A 21,368-nucleotide genomic window follows, 5' to 3' on the forward strand; every position below is an offset into this window, starting at 1 on the left:
ATCGAGGGCAAGAACAAATCACACTTTTCTTTTGTGTCATGCAAAAACCCCAGTAAGTACTTGGCAGAAGAGTGTAATGATTTAGAGTAAAGCACAGAGATTTGATCAGATACTATTCTAATCATTTATCACTTACCAGATAGTTTACGTGGTATAAGTTGTTAAATCTCATCTGTAAAAGAGACAGAGTACTTTCTAACCTCATTTATTTGTTGAGGGAATTGAATAAAATAATTCCTGGAAATTTCTAAGTTTAATGTAGTATGGTAAATAGTAGAAAGCTATTATTATTTTGTCATAGCCTGTCTTACATTATAACTTACATTTATATTATAAATATTTGTATTCTAATTTGAGAACCGAGGACTCAACCTGAAGGCTATTTTATTTTTTAAATAAAATACTATAAGCCCTTTTATTCCATGTTTTTTAAAAAATACCACTTGAGTGGTTATTGCCTATAAGCCACCTCATTTCTTCATGTAACTGCTGTTTTTCCTTTTATCTAAGGGGTCTAATCACCCTGGTTTGTCTAGAGTAGTGGGAGATGTCAACATAATAAGCAAGTTTGGTCTAACTGTATATAACAACTAGAGAATACATACATATTTTCTCAAGAAAATCTGAAGCATTTACAATACTTGATTTTTAATAAGATTATAAAGCAACACTCAAAAAAATTTGCAGAGTTATTATCAGACTAATCAATATTCTGACCACAATTTTATTAAGTCAATAAATTTTAAAACACTGTATATTTGGAAATTAAAAGACAAACAGGCATTTCATTAAATAACTCAGGAGTCAAAGAAGAAATAATGGTGGAAACATGAATTATAATAAATTATAATTAAATTTTATTACTAAAAGGTAATAATATGAAAAGTTGTGCCAGACAGTAAAAACAGTATTTACAGGAAAATTTAGAGTTTTAAAATTCTTACTTTGGAAAAGAGGAAAAACTAAAAATTGCTAGGTATCCAATTTTAAAAGTTATAACAACAAAAATTCAGACAAATTAAAAAGAGGTACAAATAAAATTAAGGGTACTAATCTATGAATATTTTAAAAATCCTAGAAAAAATCAATCAAAACAAAAATTTTAAATGCTAATAAAGTAGAAAAAAATGTTAGCTAGATTGTTCAAGGGGAGAAAAGATTTTTATAAATGAATAAACTAGGCCGGGCACGGTGGCTCATGCTTGTAATCCCAGCACTTTGGGAGGTCAAGGAGGGAAGATCACGAGGTCAGGAGTTTGAGACCAGCCTGTTCAATATGGTGAAACCCTGTCTCTATTAAAAATAGAAAAATTAGCCGGGTGTGGTGGTGTGTGCCAGTAGTCCCAGCTACTTGGGAGGCTGAGGCAGAAGAATCACTTGAACTCGGGAGGTGGAGGTTGCAGTGAGCCGAGATTGCACCAGTGCACTCCAGCCTGAGCGACAGAGTAAGACTCCATCTCAAAAAAAAAAAAAAAAAAAAAAAAGAATAAACTATATTAGAATTGAATTGGTGCCAATAAGACAGGAATTGCAAAGACAATAATCCATAAGAAAAAATTGTGATATGCTTTTGCCAGCCAATTTGAACCTTTGATGAAATGGACAAAGACTTACACGTATATAATGTAAAAAAGACTTAGAAAGAATGAGAAAGCCTCAAAAGTCCTGTAACTATTAAAGAAGTTGAAATAGATGTTTAAAAGCCTCACACAATAAAAATACAGACAGTTGTATAAATTAATTCTACCACATTTTAAGGTAGATACTGTCTTTCATAATGTTATGTTGCTCTTTCAGAAAATAGAAAAAGGGGGAATGCTTCCCAATCCATAAATGATATTCGTGTAACCTAACTATCAAGTACACTGTATGAGAAATGCAATTTACCCCCAACCCTACTTACCATGTAGATAGTTTATATGAGTGAAATCTTTATCTCATAGTGGGTCATCACTGGACACAGTAGTACTTTAAAATCAAGAAAGAGAAGAATAACCATGTTATTTAAAATTATGGATATAACCAATAAAACTAACAACAGACACAAAAAAGTACCCTCTGGTGAGTAAGAAGAGAGTTGGTGCGCAGGAGAACTTCCTGAGCACATTTGAACTGTTTGACCTACAACCGAATGCTAAAATGCGTATTTTATCAAAAACAAAAGAGAATGTGTGGTTAAGAAATAAAGATTGCAATGGGAATATCATATTTTCAAGAAGAGAAACAAGTCAAGGATTGTCTGAAAGTTTAGATCTTGTGTTCTTCCTCCATTATGAAGCTTCCTGTTTCATGGTTGTCTGGGACAGGCCTGAGCATGGAGCTAGAACTCATATACAAGCATTACGTTAGTCAGGGTTCAGATTTTTAGATCTTTCATCCATTTTTGAAAATAGAGATCCAAGGCATTGCCATAAAATAAGTTGTCTCTCCACTTTGTTTTGCGTTTCTTGAATCACTCCAATTATTTGGATAAATGTACACTTTTCTTTCATTCGCTATTATAAATAGCCTAACAACATGGTAGAAACCCAGTAAATATAACTTTTTGTCTCTCTGTTTGTGCTCTCTAACCCACTTGTTGCTTTTCAGTGGAAGAATTGAGTAGGCAGATAGGATCAAACAGAATTTTGTAGACTATAATTGAGCACTGTCATTTCCTTAAAATGCAGTTTTTTTTATTACTACAGCCCATGACTGGTATTTGCATTCCAGAGTTTTCCTTAATATATAATAAATACTCCATTCTGTTTATATATTCTTAATGAACTAGTATGTTGGAATTATTTCATTGTATAAGATGCAATAAAGCATATTAAATCATTTTTGTGGATGCCAGGGTTAAGCAGCCCACAAATAGTTATAACCTACCAAGGATCAAAATTACTCAAATTAGTACAATTAGAGACAAGAACATATAGGAGCTCTGAGTTCTTGAATACCTTTGCTCTGTTGCTATTATTGTATGCAATGACAAAAAGAAATCCCTCTTGTGATTCTCACGTTAATAAAACATTACAGACAGCGCTCAATGTCTTTAATTATGTCTATTTCTGAAAATATTGTTATTATTGCTATTTTCCTAGCTATAGACAGCTTTTTCCCAGCTCTTACAGCTAGCACAGTTTCTATTTTGCAGGGAATGAGGTAAGTTCAGATGAGTTCTGGGGAAGAAATGACCCCCAAAAATATTTTGTAACATCAGAAAGGTAACTTCCTTGCCCATTAATCTTTAAGGTGCAAAGTCATGTTAATTTCCTTTAGTTGCTTGAAACAAATTAAAAATAAATGCACCCAAGTAGGCTCAGCCAATGAAGAAAAAAGCATCATATATTCAAGTATAGTACTGCAGTTCAAAATGAAGCAGTGAATTTTGGAGTCAATATCCTTTGGGTCAGATGAATGAGAACTGAAGATCAAGTGATACTCTCCTTTTTTGCTAAACTTTTGTTATTGCAGAATGTTGAGGTGGGATCTTAAATTATTTTCTGTATGTTGTGACTGCTGTATAGCATTCTAGAGCCTCTTATGTAAAGAAAATTCATGAAAATAAAATATGGAGTAAGAAGTGGAGACATTGAACCGCCCCATCTAAGATTATTTGGACCGGCAGCCAGAGAAGAGGCTATACAATGTCTACAGTTCATTACAGGTTTATGAGTCAAAGGATCAAGATGTAAGGACAAAATTCATATGCCTTCAATTACTGAGGTGTTAGCTAATATGCGAACAAGAAATCCAGACACTTGGCTGAATATTTCTCATTTTATCAGGGTTTCCGAAATCATTCAGATGTTGAAATTTTATTCCACTTTCCAAAAACGATAAGTGTGTGCACCTGCTTAAAAAGTTCACTTAAAAGAAATTTGATGAAAGATTTGATGGTTTGATCATATCATATTTCCTCCAGCCTGTGGACATTTGGCAATGCGCAGTAAAGTAGGGTCTTCACAGAGCACGAGTCAAGCATCTATACCATTTTTTCATCACCATCTAAAGTCTGAGCCTATTGAACAATAGATATTTATACTAAACTTGTGAGAAAAAAGTGAACTCAGTAGTCCATAACCTATAAGTTATTGTGGGGTAGGGAAATAATAACTCTGAGAAATAAAAAAGAAAAGGAAACATACTCCCCAGAAGCATTAGCTCTATTCTTGGTTTCCTTCTGTGTCATATGTCATAATTTATAACATGGGATATCTCTGCTTACACAGAGCTATTTCAATAAAGTTGTTGAAATTCAGATTGTGAACCTCACTACACTACCTTATGGAATTTTTATATTTATGCATTCCTCCACACAGGAGCTTTCTCTGTGGATGGGATGAATGCTGCCCATTTGCGAAGTCCCAAATGGGTCTCCTTGTGGCAAAGCCTATTATGCTATCACTACATTTCCATGTCTTTGAGTCCTGAAAACTTTCTGTATTCAGAAGTTCCCTATTATATTTGCACCCACAACTCCTCAAGTCTGTGTTTCTAAAATTGCAGTAGATGTACCACCTGGCACATGCAGAATTATGTCAAGGGAATGAGAAACTATATAGTAAATATGACATCTCCTCCTGGAAAATAAATTTTACTTGAAAATTTTGAGGCAGACAGTTAAGTAATTTGAATGATAATTTAAACATGTTTTATATTTAAAAATATATAGTTATATTGTGGAATTGAATGCTAAATGTGTATGAATTGTTAGACTAAAACCAAAAACTTCAAAGAATTTCAAGGACACAGGTTTTGCATTAGTGAATCAATAAGGATTTTGTGTATGTTCATTACAAATGGCAATGTGTGTCCAACGTGGTTTAAACACAAAAGGAACAAATTTGCTTATATAAATGAAAAGCCCGTGGGCGGGACTGGCTTTAGGGTATAGCTTGTCTGGACGTTTTTCTTAATCTCATTTTACAATCTTCTCTCCTCCATATTGACTTCATTATTATAAACAAAAGATAGGCGCCAGAGAGCTCTGCTTCAAAATTCAGAGAAAAAAGCAAGAGTCATTTTTCCTACAAGTCCCAGGGTAAAAAAAAATGCTTTAAGTCTCACTGGATCCAGTTGTGTCACTGAATTAGTCACTGTGGCTAGCCAAATAATATTCTGATTGGCCAACCTCATGCCCACAGTAGAACTTCAACAAAAGTTTATAAATTGAGAGTGGAAGAATGTTCCTCGACCCACAGATAAATTATTGCGCATTTTCCAGAATAAAGGTGAACAGTGCCAGGTGGCATGCTTCACACATGCATGTGCACACATGTACACACACACATGAACACTCATACATGCACACACATGCACACACAGAGCTGTCCACCTGAGACCACTTACTGCATCCCGTAAACACCCAGCCCTTCCCAGATTGAGTTCTGTTTATCAGCGGTACATAGATGGAAAAATCTAAGAAGCACGTTTTTAACTTTTCCAGTAAAACTTAAAACTTTTCCACTACCAACTTAAAAGCTGGTAGAACCTAGCCAGGCTCCCTGGCAATAGGATAGAAGTAGCTACATGAGAGGCTTCAGGAATGGGCACTGATAACAAGCATAGAAGAGATGTTGATCTATATTCCCTCCCAATTCTTGATTTTGTTTCATGCCTTTCCCACCTAATGAGTTCCTGATTGGAGGAAACCTAGCTGACTTAGTCAGAATAGGCAAAGCTGGAGAAATGTTCACAGGACAAGAGGCTTTTCGAACCCATCTTCAAGGTTGGCCAAGACAGTTGCAAACAGTATAATGAACCATAGCAATGACACTGCAGAGACCAATAAAATGCAAGATGGTCAATGCTGAGCTCAGAAAGCATCTGATCCTCTGGGTAAACCACACAACTGGGAAATTCCTTGACAATGGGATGAACTTTGTGTCTCTTAAAACTTCAAAAGCATTAAATGCTGTTCCACATGCTATAGCGCTGCACTGTATATTCCCAAGTTTGTTTTTCCCAAAGAGCAGAAATCCTGCTTGGCCTCAAGGGATTATATTGAGAATATATTTTTTGCAATTCATTTGCTAATTTATACTTGTTAAAATTGATTAAGAAATACTCTAGGCTATTGGCATCATTTGGTCAGCAGCTAATTGAGCACAATAGATGTTAGAGAAAAGGCTAACTGCTGGGTTCCTGGAAAGGGAAAGGAGCCCCTGAAAAATTCTGGCCACTAAAAATCTTTGCCACTTTCTCTGCCACTTTCTTTGCCCTGCACAATTAAAGGAAATTTTTTCACTTGATAATTCATTGAAGAGACATTGAGTCACTTTTGTTTCTTTCCATCTTCTGTAGGCTGAGTGGTATTTCCAGCAATATATTCATTTTATGACAAACATATTTTTTCTATGTATATGACTTGCCATGTATCTAATTATTGGTGTGAGCATCAATTTTAAAGGTTAGCTGAACTCTTAAATGTTATTTTTTCTTGTAGTTTAATTTTCTTATTTAAACCACTTTAGCTTTAGCTTGTGAAGAAAAAGTCCATAATACTTTAGATCATGATGGCATTCTAAAAACACTTGTACACCTCAACTTCATCCCAAATATTGTATAACCAAAATTATATATTTGTAAGTATAAATTTATAGCAGAGCTGGGTCTCTATTTAAAAGGCTGAGAATGTTAGAATAAGGGGAAAATGCAATGATGCTATATAAATACAAACACATGTGCACATGCACATACAAAGACACACACAAATTTTAATTATAAGCTATTTGCAAAAGGCACACCCAGAACATAACACCAAAAATTGGAAAATAAAGATGTATTAAATAAGGAAGGCAAGTCTAACATGGTATTTTCTGACAGATAAAATTTGAAGCGACAAGCATCAAACAGGATTAAGATGAATATTTCATATCGCCAAATTGTATCACTGATTATAAAGACATAACAGTCGTAAACCTTTATGTACCTTACAGCAGAGCTTAGAAATACATAAAAGTAAAGCAAAATTACATAAAAGAGTAATAGAAAAACCTACAATAATAGTTAAATATTTTATTACACCTCTTCCAAAACTCAACAAATCAAATAAGGATGTCAATAACTTGAATTATATAATTAATAATGTTATCCATTTTGATATAGGAGAATACAACAAGTATGCAATTACGTTGATGTTCTAAGTTAAAAATTTTAGTGTATGAAAACAAGGTATAAAGATAAACTCATAGAAAATAGTAAAAAACTATAATGGTAACTTTGAATTGAAAGTAGTATGAAATTGTGACTATTTTCTTTAAACATATGCATTTTCTAGTACTGTCCACTGATGAGGTCTAAAGCAACAGTAACTCAGTAGCAATGACAGCTCCTGTATGAAGACGGCACTCCGTAAATACCAAAGTTCTTTAGAGAAGTAGCTGGATACATGCCTGAAGCATAAAATCTAGATTTTCCTGAGACATCTTGTTCCAGAAAACAAGAACACTATCCCACACTAATGGAGTTGTGTCCAAATGACACAAGAACCAACATGGAGGAAGATAGGATACATATTACCAAAGAAGATGAAGTCTAATTACTGAAATCTATTGACTGGAAAACTCATGCATTTGAAAGAAAGCACTAATTTATAATTATACTTAATAAGATAAAGTTAAAATCGTACAAACACAAATATTGAACATCATTGGAAATAACTATCACAACAGAATAAATCTAGCAAATAAATGTGGAAGAAAAGATAAAATTTTTAAAACTATCATATTTCAACCCCTAAACACATAATTGACTTAGATAGTGGTCCTCAATAGATAAAACATGAAATAAAGCTTGATGGCAAACTTAGCAATGGAAGGATCAGTCTTTCACCACCTAAAACCATTGATCAATTTTAACATCTATAAAGTGGAACAACCACACATTACATACCTTCTGAAGTTATCCAATATAAAATATATGGATCTATCTATGAAATATTCTTGCCCCAAAAAAGTTAAACGTGAATCAAATCAAGCTTTTAAGAGCGAATTTCCAATTTATAGAAAATATAGAACATAAAAGAAGATGTTATATGGCATTATGTGGAAGCAATAAGCAAATCCAGAATATTGGACATTTTATATAACAGCTGAACTTGTTTCTTGAACAAGTTCAATGGCATATTAAAGCAGGGGGTAGGAGAAGATAGACTAGGTTAGAGTAAATAAACTTAGAATATACAACAACTCAATGCAATATGTGGACTTGGAGATCCTAATTAAAATATGTTAATTATAAAAAGGAATTTCTTGAGACAATTGAAGAATTTGACTTGTATCAGGTATTGGGTAAAACAAAAGATTATTGTTGATTTTGTAAAGTGAGATCATGTCATTGTGGTTGTATAAAAAAATCTTTAGAGATATCCCTGAAGTATGTGGGAGTTAAATGAAATGATATATATTATTTGCTTTTAAAAATTCAGCAAAAATAAAATAAAATAAAATAGAAAGAATTAAGGAAATTAAAAAGAAAGAAACAAAACAAGCTTGTTAAAATCTTTATCCAGACTCTTGACTCTAGGTGATGAGTATACATAGCTCATTTTACTAATCTTTTTTGCGTATGACTGAACATGTTCATAACAACATATTGAAAAGAGTGAAGCTTCTCAGATCTAGCAATCATCTTGTGAAAGGTGGCAGTAATAGTCATATGGCTGTATTAGGAAGTCTAGTGTCCAAGAAAATTGGTTGGGACTTGATGCATCTGCTTTTTCTCTATGTAGCCACTTTCCTTCTAATTAGTTAATTCATGATTGGCTAAATATTTTGGAAATGTAATACAATATATGTGGGGAAGGGATCATGTCTTTAATACAATTTATAGTTCATCTAAAATACTGCATAAGAGTAACAAAAGCATTCTACCTGCCATAACTGATTAAATCTGGATGAAATTAAGGTTTTAGATTCTTGACATCAAGAAAGAGAAAAAATAAAGTACCCAACTATGAAACTCAGTAATCTACTTTTTAATCAATAAATTAACTCAGAAAAGAAAATATAAATTTTTGCTGGCTTGATCCAAAAATAAATGAAGAGAGAATATAACAGGCAGCATTAAAAAAAAAATGGGACCTAGAGGACACAAAAGAAATGTTCGATTATAAGAAATACTATAAATATGTAGAAAATTTGAAAGGTTAAAAAAAGTCAGCAATTAAATATTACAAAATTGACATTAGAAGAAATAGAAAGCTAGATTTGCAAAAATGTAAAAAAAAGCTACTTTTTTTCAGTCTTTTCAAAAATAAGGTATTATTTTTCATAAATGTATATGTGTTAAAATATAATGCTGTTTTTCTTATTTTTAAATGTAACAATAAACTTTTTCATGTTTCTTAAATTTCTAATAGAGTATCAACAAATAAATATCTATCAATAAATATCTAACTCACATAAATAAAATCATGTTGAGTGTAAAGGGATCGTATGACCCGAAAGTTTGAGAACCACTGGTCTAAACATTCAAATTAAAAGGAAGAGATTGTCAGACTGGATAAAAAAGCAAAACTCAACTCTACCCTGCCTATATGAGATACTTTTAAATACAATGACCTAAATAAGTTGACAATAAAACTATTTTTAAAAGCTATACGTTAAGCATAAATTTTAAAAAAAGCTAGAATAGCTATGTCTGTATCATAAAAAATAGATTTTAGAACAAGGATTAGTGTCACATTTAAAGAGGACATTTTATAATGATAAAAGAGTTGTTTCATCAAGAAGACATTTACAATAATACTAAATGTGTTCATGATGGCAGCAGCAGTCCATCTGGAGTGGCCGTTTGCATGATGCTGGCTGTAGTGGGGGAGGAGCTGTTGGGGCTGTGTGCTCCAGGGAGATGGTGGGAGCTGGGAACAGGCAGAAGTCCCACCCACTTCCAAGTTGGAGGGGCGGGAGCCCCACTATTCTGGGCACAGCTGCACATGCCCACCCACAGCTCCGGACCTGGAATCTCTGCACTCTCCCAGGCCTGGGAAGTCCTTCTTCCCCCACAGGCTTGGAAATGCATGCTCCTACTGCCTGGCGCCTCCCACTCCTGGCACCTGCTCCAATTTCAGAGCGAAGCTGTGGCTGAGCCTGGGCACTGTCACTACCTGGCCTGCTGTGTGAGTGATTGGGGCAGTGCTGATATGCCAGCTCCCTGCTGCCTTAGTCCCCTGCATACCCACAAGCATGAGACAGAGGCTGAAGGGGGGCTAAGGGTGGCTCACCACGGACCTGCAGACACCCTTTGGCATCAGCAGCCTGGGTGCCATGGGCACCACAGATAGCAGCTTAATGGCAGCAGGAGGCAAATACGCTCTGGGTGGAAAGGGGCAGATCCCCAGTGAAACCCCACCTTCAGGCCAGGAACAGCCTGAGGCCAGTGGGATGCGCTGCCAGTTGCCCAGACCAGAGTGAGAACTTATGGTGCTTTTTCCAGCCCGCCCATGGCTGTCCATGGAACAATCAGCATGCACTTCCTCCCCTCTGAAACCAGTAACACCCCCAACTCAGCCAGACTCAGGCAGACAATGGGATAACCTTCCTGCAGAGAGGAGCTTCCCACTGTGGGTCTCCTCTGAGCTGTTCTGTTGCTCAATAAATCACCTCTTCACCTTGCTCACCCTTCACTTGTCTGTGTACCTCATTCTTCCTGGACGTGAGACAAGAACAAAAAAACCCACCTAATGGTGGGGCTGAAAGAGCTGTAACACAAACAGGTCTGAAACATGCCTCTTGCTTGCCACGTTGCAGGTGACAAGAAGGACAGAAGAACTGTAGCCTTTCAGGGAGCACAGATTTAGGAGCTCACTGAGCCAGAGCTGTGACACCCTCTTTGAGGCTCTGTGGTTTCTGGCTTCTCCAGGTTTCTGGGTGCCACTGCATTCCCAGTGCCAACCCTGGAAGCTGCTTGCAGTATGCCTTGTCCAGCCACAGCCTCGCAGGGAGCCAGTGCCTGTGCTAGCACCTGGAGCTGCCTTCTCCACAGCTGGCATGACTGGGTTTCTCAGTGGTCAGATCTCGTGCTCACTCACTCATACACCCCTCACCACTCCACACCTGGCTTGCCCTTGGCAGTTGTGGGATACAGGCCGGTAGCATGAGCCAAGTGCAGTCTGCCAGGCTGAGTGGGCAGAACAAGCCCAGTGTGCCCAAGCAAAACTTGGGCAAAGGTGCCACCGGCCACAGAGGTTTCCAGCTGGAAAAATGACACCCTAAGGATCCTGTGACATTTGTATCTAATAATAAAGCATCAAAATGTAAGACGCAAAAACTGGTAGAATTGAAAAATAAAATAGACAAATCCAAACTATCCTTGGAGATTTCTACAGAAAATGCCCAGCAATTGCTAGAATTGTGAAGATCAGAAAAAAGTCTAGACACTTGAAAACCTCATCAACCAATATTGTCTAATGATATTTATAGAGCACTCTACCCAACAATAGAAAACCCACACCTTTCAAATGCACATAAAACACCAAAATATTCTGGGCCATAAAATGAGATTCAATAAATGTAAGGGGGTTACACTCATACAAAGGATGTTCTCTAAATGTAACAGAATTAACCTAGAAATGAGTAACAGCAAAATATATGAAAATTTCTTAAATATTTGAAATTATACAACAGGCTCCAAATAACCTATGCATTACAGAAGAAATCACAAGAGAAATAAAAAAAATTGAACTAAGTTAAAATCATAATATCACATATGAAAACCTGGTAGATGTAACTGAATAGTTGCATTAGAAAAGAAAAGGCTTTGTATTAATGATTTGAGGTTGTACCTTAAAAGAGCTAGTGAAACAAGAATAAATTAAACCCTAAGTAAGCAGAGGGAGTGAAATAATAAAGACAAGAGCATAAATCCATGCAATAGAATAAATGCAACAAAGAAAAAGAGAAAAATCAGAAGATGGCTTATTGAAAAGATGAACAACATTGATACAACTCTAGTGAAACTGATCAAGAAAAAAATTGGCAATTTCAGGAATTAAGGAGTGCATAAGTTCTTTTTCACACTGCTGATAAAGACATACCAAAGATAGGGAAGAAAAAGGTTTAATTGGACTTACAGTTCCACATGTCCGGGGAGGCCTCAGAATCATGGCAGGAGGTGAAAGACACTTCTTACATGGTGGCAAGAGAAAATAAGGGAGATACAAAAGTGTAAACCCCTGATAAAACCATCAGATCTCGTGAGACTTATTCACAACTATGAGAATAGGAGGGGGGATCCCCCCCATGATTCAAATTGTCTCCTACTAGGTCCCTCCCACAGCATGTGGGAATTATGGGAGTACAATTCAAGTTGAGATTTGGGTGGGGACAGAGAGCCAAACCATATCATTCCACCACTGGCCCCTCCAAATCTCATGTACTCATATTTCAAAACCAATCATGCCTTCCCAGCAGTCCCCCAAAGTTTTAACTCCTTTCAGCATTAACCCAAAAGTCCATAGTCCAAAGTCTCATCTGAGACAAGGCAAGTCCCTTTTGCCTATGAGCCCGTAAAATCAAAAGAAACCTAGTTACTTGCTAGATACAGTGGGGGTACAGGTATTGAGTAAATACAGCCATTCCAAATGGGAGAAATGGGCCAAAACAAAGGGGTTACAGGCCCCATGCAAGTCCAAAATCCAGTGATGTAGTCAAATTTTAAAGCTCCAAAATGATCTCCTTTGACTCCAGGTCTCACATCCAGGACACACCAATGCAAGAGGTGGGTTCCTGTGGTCTTGGGCAGCTCTGTCCCTGTGGCTTTTCAGGACACAGCCCCCCTCCTGGTTGCTTTCATGGCCTGGCGTTGAGCGTCAGAGGCTTTTCCAGGCACACAGTGCAAGCTGCAGGTGGATCTTTCATTCTGAATGTTGGAGGACAGTGGCCCTCTTCTCACAGCTCCACTAGGCAGTGCCCCATTTGGGACTCTGTGTGGGGACTCCAACCTCACATTTCCCTTCTGCACTGCCCTAGCAGAGGTTCTCCGTGAGAGCCCTGCCACTGCAGAAAACTTCTGCCCGGGCATCCAGGCATTTCCATACATCTTCTAAAATCTAGGTGGAGGTTCCCAAACCCCAATTCCTGACTTCTGTGAATTGGCAGGTGCAACACCACATGGAAGCTGCCAAGGCTTGAGACTTGCACCCTCTGAAGCCATGGTCCAAGCTCTATGTTGCCCCTTTTCAACCACAGCTGGAGTGGCTGCGACACAGGGCACCAAGTCCCTAGGCTGCACGCAGCAAGGGACTCTGGGCCCAGCTCACAAAACCACTTTATTCTCCTAGGCCTCTGGGCCTGTGATGGGAGGAGCTGCTGTAAAGGTCTCTGTCATGCTCTGGAGACATTTTCGCCAGTGTTGTGAGGATTAACATTCGGCTCCTCATTACTTATGCAAATTTCTACAGCCAGCTTGAATTTCTCTTCAGTAAATGTGATTTTCTTTCTATTGCATTGTCTGGTTGCAAATTTTCCAAACTTTTATGCTCTGCTATCCTTATAAAACTGAATGCCTTTCATAGCACCCAAATCATCTCTTGAATGCTTTGCTGCTTAGAAATTTCTTCTGCCAGTTACCCTAAATCATCTCTCTCAAGTTCAAAATTCCACAAATCTCTAGGGCAGGGGCAAAATGCCGCCAGTCTCTTTGCTAAAACATAACAAGAGCCACCTTTATTCCAGTACACAACAAGTTTTTCATTTACATCTGAAACCACCCAGGCCTGTACTTTATTGTCCATATTACTATCAGAATTTTGGGCAAAGCTATTCAACAAATCTCTCTGGGAAGTTCCAAACCTTCCGACATTTTCCTGTCTTCTTCTGAGCCCTCCAAACTGTTCCAACACCTGCTTATTACCCAGTTCCAGAGTTGCTTCCACATTTTCGGGTATCTGTTCAGCAGTACCCCACTTCTGGTATCAATTTAATGTATTAGTTCATTTTCACAAGCTGATAAAGACATCCTAAGACTGGGAAGAAAAAGAGGTTTAACTGGACTTACAGTTCTACATGGCTGGGGAGGCCTTAAAATCATGACGGGATGTGAAAGCACTACTTACATGGCAGTGGCAAGAGAAATGAGGGAGATGCAAAAGTGGAAACCCCTGATAAAATCATCAAATCTCGTGAGACTTGTTCACTACCACGAGAATAGTGTGTAGGAAACTACCCCCATGATTCAAATTATCTCCCACCAGGTCCCTCCCACAACACATGGGATTTATAGGAGTACAATTCAAGATGAGATTTGGGCGGGGACACAGAGCCAAACCATATGAAGCAGGCAATAATATCACAGATTAATCATATATTAAACAGATAATAAGGAAATATTAAAAATAACTATATAGCAATAAATTTGGCCACTTGAAGTGGACAATTTTTTATAGAAATAAGTTGAAGCTGGCTTGAGCAGTAATACATAATTAGTATAGCCTTCTATCTTTTAAAGACATCGAATTTGCAGCTAAAATCCTTTTCTACAGTGAAAATGTCACACTCAGAAGACTTCAGTGCTGAAGTCTACTAAATATTCAGGGATGGAATAATATCAATTCTAAACCAATACCTCTAAAAAATAGAAAAGGAGCCATATTCTAACATGATACAAAACCAGACAAAAGACTTTTAAAAAAGAAACAACTATAGATTCTTACATTCACAACATATATGCAAATACCTTTAACAAAAATTTTTAAACTTCCATTCAGCTAAATAAATATATAAAGGAGACATATTATAAAATGATACTAAACCAGACAAAAGATTTTTTTGTAGGCAACAATTAGTCTAGTGGTGATTTAATTTTTTTTTATTTCTATACATTTTGGGGGAACAGGTGATATTTGCATACATAAGTTCTTTAGAGGTGATTTCTGACATTTTGGTGCACCCATCACCCTAGCAGTATACACTGTACCTAATTTGTAAACTTTTATCCTTCATCCCCTCCCACCCTTTCCCCCCGAGTCCTCAAAGTCCATTGTATCATTCCTATGTCTTTGCATCCTCATATATTAGATCCCACTTATGAGTGAGAACATAAAATGTTTGGTTTTCCATTCCTGAGTTACTTCACTTAGAATAAGGGTCTCCAATTCCATCCATGTCACTGCTAATGCCATTATTTTGATCCTTTTTATGGCTAAGTAGTATTCCATGGTGTGTATATATATATACATACAAGATATATATATATATCTCACAATTTCATTACCCACTCATTGATTGAAGGGCATTTCGGCTGGTTCCATATTTTTGCAATTGCTGCTATAAACATGCATGTGCAAGTATCTTTTTCGTATAACAACTCTTTTCTTCTGGGTATATACCCAGTAGTAGGATTCCTGGATCAAATGGTAGTTCTATTTTTATTTCCTTAAGGAATCTCCATACTGTTTTTCATGGCAGTTTTACTAGTTTACATTCCCACCAGCAGTGTAAAAGTTTTCCTTTTTCACCACATCCCCACCAACATCTATTTTTTTTTAATTTTTTGATTATGGCCATTCTTGCAAGAGCAAGGTTGTATCATACTGTGGTTTTGATTTGCATTTCCCTGATGATTAGTAATGTTGAGCATTTTTTCATATGTTTGTTGGCCATTTGTATATCTTCTTTTGAGAATTGTGTATTCATGTCCTTAGCCCACTTTTTGATGGAACTGTATCTTTTCTTCTTGCTAATTTGTTTGAGTTCCTTGTAGATTCTGGATGTTAGTCCTTTGTCAGATGTACAAAATGTGAAGATTTTCTCCCACTCTGTGGGTTATCTGTTTTCTCTGCTGATTGCTTCTTTTGTTGTGCAGAAGCTTTTTAGTTTAACTAAGTCTCATTTATTTTTATATTTGTCTTTGTTGCATTTGCTTTTGGGTTATTGGTCATGAAGTCTTTGCGTAAGTCAGTGTCTAGAAGTGTTTTTCTGATGTTATCTTCTAGTATGTTTATGGTTCAGGTCTCAGATTTAAGTCCTGGATTCATCTTGAGTTGATTTTTGTATAACGTGAGAGATGAGTATCCAGTTTCCTTCCTCTACATGTGACTTGCCAATTATCCCAGCACCATTTGTTGAATAGAGTGTAATTTTCCTACTTTATGTTTTTGTTTGCTTTGTGGAAGATTAGTTGGCTGTAAGTATTTGCCTTTATTTGTGGGTTCTCTATTCTGTTCCATTGGTCTATGTGCCTATTTTTATACCAGTACCATGCTGTCTTGGTGATTATGGTCTTATAGTATAGTTTGAAGTCAGGTAATGTGATGCCTCTAGATTTTTTATTTTTGCACGGTCTTGCTTTCACTATGTGGGCTCCTTTTTGGTTCCATATGAATCTTAGGATTTTTTTTTTTTTTAGTTCTGTGATGAATGGTGGTGGTATTTTGATGGGAATTGCATTAAATTTGTAGATTGCTTTTGGCAGTATGGTCATTTTCACAACATTTATTCTACCCATCAATGAGCATAGGATGTGTTTCAGTTTGTTTGTGTCATCTATGATTTCATTCAGCAGTAATAGATTGCAGTTTTCCTTGTAGAGGTCTTTCACCTCCTTGGTTAGGTATATTCTTAAATATTTTATTTTTTTCACCTATTATAAAAGAGTTTGAGTTCTTTATTTGATTATCAGCTTGGTTGCTGTTGATGTATAGCAGAGCTGCTAATTTATGCACATTGATTTTCTATCTTGAAACTTTGCTGCATTTATCAGTTCTAGGAACTTTTTGGAGGAGTCTTTAGGGTTTCTAGGTATACAATCATATCAGCAAACAGCTACAGTTAGACTTCTCTTTACTGGTTTGGATGTCCTTTATTTCTTTATCTTGTCTGATTGCTCTGGCTAGAACTTCCAGTACTATGCTGAATAGAACTGGTGAAAGTGGACATCCTTGTCTTGTTCTAGTTCTCAGGGGGAGTGCTTTCAATTTTTCCCCATTCAGTATTATGTTGGGTTTGTCATAGGTGGCTTTTACTACATTAAGGTAAGTAAGTCCCTTCTATGCTGATTTTACTGAGGGCAAAACCAGACAAAAGACTTTTAAATAAGAAACAACTATAGGCTCCTGTACTCATAACATATATGCAAATATTGTCAACAAAAAATTTAAAAATTCCACCTAGTTAAATAAATATATAAAGTATAAAATATCATGATCTTTTTTGGTTTATCCAATTAATGCAAAGTTGGTTTCACATCTAAAAATTAATGTAATTCACTATATGAATATATTAAAACAAAACAAAACAAATCATACAATCCTCTCAATTAGTGCATAAAAAGCATTTGACAAAATTTGATACCCGTTCATGGTAGAAATTCTCAGCAAACCAGGAATAGAAAGGAATTTCCTCAAGCTGACAAAGAATAGTTACAAAAATCCTACTGCCAACAACAAATTTAATGGTGAAAAATTTAAGGCTTTCCCACTAAGACTAAGATCAAGGCAAGAATATCTCTCACCACCACTGATTTTAAACCAGGTGAAAATATTTTCTAATTTCTCTTGTGGTTTCTTTTTTTTTTTTTTTTTTTTGAGACAGAGTCTCTCTCTCTGTCACCCAGGCTGGAGCGCAATGGCACAATCTTGGCTCACTGCATCCTCCGCCTCCTGGGTTCAAACGATACTTGTGCCTCACCCTCCCAATTAGCTGAGATTACAGGCTTCTGCCACCACACCCAGCTAATTTTTTTATTTTTAGTAGAGACGGGGTATCACCATGTTGGTCAGGCTGCTCTTGAACTCCTGACCTCAGGTGATCCACCTGTCTTGGCCTCCCAAAGTTCTGGGATTACAGGCATGAGCCACCGTGCCCAGTCTTGTGGTTTCTTCCTTAACCATTATACTGGAGGCCGTAAAAAGTATGACAAGGCAAGATAAATAAATAAAATAAATAAAAGACATAGAGATTGGACTGTTTTTATTTTCATACGACATAGTCCTCTATCTAGAAAAATCCTAAGTAACCCTCGAAAAAGCTAGTAGCATGAATTAATTGAAAAGGCGGATGGATAAAGGATCACTATTACAAAAATCATTTCTATTTGTATGGGCTGGTATCAGACAACTGGAAATCAAAATTAAAATACCATTCAAAACAGCATTTAAAGACATGAAATACTTGGGGCAAATTTAACAACAGATACTCAAGAGTTGTACTGAAAACTACATATTATTGCTTCAAAAAATTAAAGAGCTAGCTCAATGGGGAGAAATGGTATATGCATAGATTAGAAGACTCAATATTGTCAAAACCCACAAATTCATATTGAGATACAACAAAACCTTAACGAAAATCCCAGCAGACGTTTGGAATAAAATTTATAAATTAATTTTAAAATTTATAGAATTGCAAGAGAAGTAGAATATCAAAACAAAGTTGATGATTTATACTACCTGATTTCAGGATTTAGAATAAAGCTACTGTATTAAAGCAGTGTGGAGTTGGCAAAAGAATAAACATTGAATCAATGAAATAGAAACCAGAATTAGACACGCACAAAATCAATCGATTTTCTACAGTGTGCCAAGATAATTCAGGTAATCCAATGGGTATAAAATAATCATCTACATAAATTGTGCTAGAGCAGTTAGATTATACATGTGGAAAAAAACCTCAACTCTTACTCAACACCAAATCCATAAATTTCCTCAAAATAGATTATAAAACAAATTATAAGAGGCAAACTGTAAAATGTCTGAAAGCAAACATAGAGGCACTCTTTGTGACTTTGCGACACAAACTGTAAAAAATCAAAATGCTATTAAATACTGATGAATTAAATTTTATCAAAATTAAAAATGTTCCTCAAAATAAATGTAAAATAAATTAAAAGGCAGCCACAGAATGGGAGAAAATGTTTGAAAACCATATATCTCACGAAGAACTTATAATCAGAACATATAAAATATTTGAAAATATATAGTGAATATTTATGAAGGCAAATAACCAATTGTTTAAAATGGGCTTAATAGTTAACAAATATTTCAACAAAGAAGATATATGAATAGCAAATAGGGACATGTCAAAAATGTTGAACCTTATGAATTAGAGAATTGTAAGTTAATACCACAATGAGATACCACTGCATTCCTACTGCAATAGCTAAAAATTTAATATACTGACGATATCAAGTGTTGGAAGGGATGCAGAACAACGGGAACTCTCATACGTTGCCAGTAGGAATGAGAAATGCTGCAGCCATTTTAGAAACCTATTTGGTAATTATTATAAAATTAAACCTACACTTATCATTCAATCTAGAAATTCCACTGCTAAGCATTTAAAGAATAAAAATAAAAACATATGTCCACAAACACTTGCCAAATGTCCATCAACTAATGAAGGAATATATAATTGTCATACTGTATATCCATACAAGGGAATACTCTCTAGCTATAACAAAATGAATTATGGATACATGCAATTATATGAATGAACATCAAAAGCATTATTCTAAGTGAAAAAAACAGATAAAAAAGACTACATATATTACACTATCATTTATATGACATTCTATGACAGTTACACTGGCTCCTCAAGCACATTTTCCTGTCTTGAGATGAAATGCACTTTTCCTCTTTACCTGGAAAATTCAACTTATTATTCAAAGTACATCCCTCCTCCAAAATATATCAATCATTTGTTTCTCATGAAACTTGTTGGAAGCTTCAGTTATAGAAATTACATTGTTTTTGAGGGTTTTTTTCCCCTCTGCATTCACTAGTTAATATGAATTTTTCAAGGACAGGGACCCTGTCTTCTTTGTATCTCTCATGTTTGACAATGACTGATACATGATGGTAAAACCTCAATACATGTTGAACTGAATGTGTTTAGTTTTCTGTGTTTGAGATCCCCTCTGGCCAGCATTTCTACAATGAAAAACAATTGAACTACAATTAAGGCGTTTCTATTTTAATTTATTAGTATTGTCTAAGTAAATAGAATATTACAGAGAACCAGAGAATGTCTTATCTTAAGGATGCTTACTAGAGTTTTGATATAAACAAATTTTATTTTTCCTATACAGGATGTGAAAATTGATCATACAAATTGGGTCATTCTAATCATACCCAAGTAAAACAGAGTGGAAAAGCCAGGGATTGAAAGCAGTCAGGCAAATAATATTGCTCCAAGAATGTAATTCTGTGCCAGCCTGGCTGCTGAAACTGCCTGCTATAACTTGAAACTAGTTTTATTTCATGGCTTCTGAAACAACGTGCTACAATTCTAAGACTAGTTTTACCTACCATTCTCATTTACCAATCAGAGCTTTCTAGCTCCCCAAAACTTTGCTAGTGACAATGAACTTTCTTGAAAAACAGTACGTAACATTTCTCCTTTTTATAAAACCTCCAACCTTCTCTTTGTTCTTTGGATGTACCAATCAGTCTGCATGTATGCCCCAAATTACAATTATTGTATCCTAAATAAGACATTAAATTTAGAGATTTGTCTACATATTTTATTTGGCTTTGTCAAATAATATAGTTTTTAGTAAATTTTCCTCTTGGTCATTCGATAGAAAAAATCAACAGCCTTTTCTTATTTCCCTTCCTTCCTTCCTTCCTTCTTTCCTTCCTTCCTTCCTTCCTTGCCAGTATCTGCAGCTGAAGGAAAAATGAGATCATCTTTAAATAGGTATAGGAAAGATACAGAAATCTGTTTAATGAACACCAAGATTCTGAGAGCTACTATGTGATGAGGTTTGTGATAGTTATATTTACACAAACACGTTTACCATTGATATTTAAGCAAAATACACTGAAAGGAAATGCTTATAGAAACATGGCATTTCATTTCCATTTTCAAGCAAATTCCCAATTCCAGACACTTCTTCAGAAAAAACCAACATGAATTCCCATTCATTTGTTAGATTTGATTGCTTTTGAGAAAATGGCTAAAGGTTTTTGTTTTGTTTTAGTTTGTTAAGATGTAAACATGTGTCTACTTATACAGGTATAATTAAGAGAAGTATGCATAATTAAAATGACTTTTATAGCTAAATAAAAGATACTTTTATTTAAGTGCCTTAAGATAGAAGTACGATAGAATATAAAGCTAATGACAACTTATGAAATGACCAAGACCAAGAAAAAGAAAACAAAAAGAAATCAAAGAAATATTTTACACACACACACACACACAATCATCATCATCCTTTGAGAAGAAATTTATTTTAAAGGAAAACTTTTTAATATTGTGCACATTTAACGAAATTAAGTTTTCAGGATAAGAATAAGCAAGAAAATCTTAAAATATGGGCTCTCCACAAACTTTACTTTGCTAAAACTACTCTTCACACAACCCCTGTGTAGTATAGTCTTGGACCAGTCTCATGGGGAGAGTGGTGAGACCATTTTGAAAGGAAAAAGAGAGTAACACACCCCA

The 21,368-nt window shown here is 35.7% G+C and overlaps 1 long non-coding RNA gene across 2 annotated transcripts in view; it reads right to left on the bottom strand.

Moving 5' to 3' along the window:
• The window catches only part of LOC129524039 (uncharacterized), a 42,236-nt gene that overhangs the window by 11,292 nt on the left and 9,576 nt on the right, over nt 1-21,368 (bottom strand). For both annotated transcript variants that reach the window (XR_008667685.2, XR_008667686.2), the window contains one exon: nt 1,904-1,968. This is a non-coding gene — a long non-coding RNA (uncharacterized lncRNA). The remainder of the gene's footprint in view (nt 1-1,903; nt 1,969-21,368) is intronic.

This window comes from Gorilla gorilla, chromosome 7 (genome assembly GCF_029281585.2).
Source record: "Gorilla gorilla gorilla isolate KB3781 chromosome 7, NHGRI_mGorGor1-v2.1_pri, whole genome shotgun sequence".
In the NCBI taxonomy this organism is placed as follows: Eukaryota; Metazoa; Chordata; class Mammalia; order Primates; family Hominidae; genus Gorilla; species Gorilla gorilla.